This window comes from Silene latifolia, chromosome 7 (assembly GCF_048544455.1).
Source record: "Silene latifolia isolate original U9 population chromosome 7, ASM4854445v1, whole genome shotgun sequence".
NCBI lineage: Eukaryota > Viridiplantae > Streptophyta > Magnoliopsida > Caryophyllales > Caryophyllaceae > Silene > Silene latifolia.
In genome coordinates this window covers 71,414,074-71,416,455 of record NC_133532.1, presented here as the reverse complement: position 1 = coordinate 71,416,455, position 2,382 = coordinate 71,414,074, and positions in this window count along the sequence as shown.

Here is a 2,382-nt window from a genome sequence, read left to right as displayed (position 1 = left end):
AAAGGGTGCAAGGATGGTCGGTTCACTATAGTTTCAAGGCAAAGAAACTAGGTAGGTCTAAAACAATCACGTGAGACGGAAAATAAGAGGTCCTCTCGGTCCACTCTCACAGTAGCATCTTTCGATCTCACTACAGTCCCTAATACCACTAATACTGACTCTCGTCCCGAAAAGTGACTAAAAATCTAAACGATACCTATCTTTCGATCTCAGCAAAGTTTAGTCATTTTAATTGGTAGTCTAATAACCTTCCCTATCTTTCGATCTAATGGGTCAGTCAATTACTAAGCATTCAACTAGTCGCATGCACTCGATTCGTTGAACAAAACAATTAAAACAATTAAAACGTAATAAAGCTCACGAGGTTAGTCGATCGACCGGGTAGGGTGGTCGATCGACCAACACGCGATTAGGGCTCCCTAATTCTAATTCCGCCTACACTATAATTCCCCTACATCCTAGCACAATTAATTTAGCTACTCATGCTAGAAATAACTACAACAATAAAATTGACTAAATAATCTACTGAATTCATGCTTAAACTGATTAAATGAACGATTAACATAAAACAATAAATTGGCTTCATGAGATCTAACTTAGCAATTATATACTACGAATGAAAACAATAAACGAAATATCAGAACAGAAGAATACGGCGTATAGGAATTGTACAGAAAAAGATCCAAAAACCGATTGCAAAAGAGTAACTTTATTAACGGAAAATAATCTAACTAATGAATTGTGTTAAGAACTGTATGCTAAAAACTTGATGAATAAAACTGGATGCCAAAACTGAAACCTAAAGCTACGTTATTTAGGAATATAACGTCACACTTATTCCTAAACCTAAGAATACATTGGGCTTTCTAATTCTCGATCTTTTATTTTGCGTCAGACCTGTTGTTCAGTCGATCGACCATAAGCATCAGTCGATCGACCAACTTGCGCTGTACAGAAGCTTGTGTATGTCGTGCTCTGGTCGATCGACCATGTAGGTCAGTCGATCGACCAAGGGTGTTGTACAGAATTGCATTCTCTCGATTCCTGCAGCGCGCACCGATATTAAAACAGCTGCCATTTCTTCGTTACTTAGTCAAATCAGGCGTTCTATGCGGTGTTGGAAAGCTAAGTGGATAAGCTTTCACCTCCAATTGGAATTACTCGATTATCAGCTCTAGAACTCGAGATATTGCCATCTGAAGCAGGCTGCAATAATGTGAAGTGCTTCTTTGCTTGTTAAACTCGTACGCACCCATGCTTTTGCTATCTTTAGGCCTTGAAACGCGCACCATGCTCATTACTCGAGTCACTACTCCATGTCAAATGCAATGCTAAGTACTTAGGGACGGATTTGGCTCGACTTCTACTCATTTCCGCATAAATCTACAATATTACATAAAAATACGAAAGTAGACGAAATGGGGCAAATAGTAGCATAAACTACATAAATGAGCTCTAAAATGCGTGTAAAATAGGCGTAAAACGTCATATAAAAGACACTCATCCAACTTCCCCAAACCAAACCCTTGCTTGTCCCCTAGCTAGAACTAGACTCGATCTAAAAGAACGAGTTCAATCTCAGAGCGAAATGCAATTGAATAGCCTAAACCAATTTAATGCAATAACTAACAATCAATTAGCAAATGAATTATGCAAACGAGTTATGGAGTCGTTAAAAACATGTTGAACCGTCAACTATAGAGACTTATCAAATTGGACTCTCACGGGTCGCTCAAATCACTCAAATAAGCACAGGTGAATAATGTAAAGATAGAAAGAATTCATTTTGTAGTGACACTCACCTAACTACGACCTATAAGAACATGCCTGCAATCTAATATGAAAGTAATCTCTACAACGGTACATATGCATTCCAACCAATCAGATGACCATGACACATGTCGAGGTATATATGGATATGTGAGGTAATGGGTAAGAAGAGGCAAAGATAATTATGGGAGTGTGGAGGTACATGTGATCAAGCTAGTACCTAACAAGCCATATGACAACATCCACTTCTTGCTCAAAATCAACAATAAAACCCGGTGCAAATGATTAGCACTAATCTCACAATCTCCGAAATAATCAACTCCCCATAAGATATAAATGCAACATGGGAGCAAAAATCGCCATATAATAAGGACTTTAAATTATGCGAATTGATTTCTTCCTTCCTCTTTTCTTCTCGGGCTTGGGTCGATCGACCAAAGGGGCGATCGATCGACCGCCTCAAATGTAAGAACTCCTTTTTTTCTTTTTTTTTCGAATCATTTTTCACTTTTTTTTTCTTTTTCAATTCTATTTCTTTCTTTCCTTCTTTTCATCTTCCCAATAACATCTCAAACATGAGCATATGCCACCAAAAATGTAGTAACAATCCCG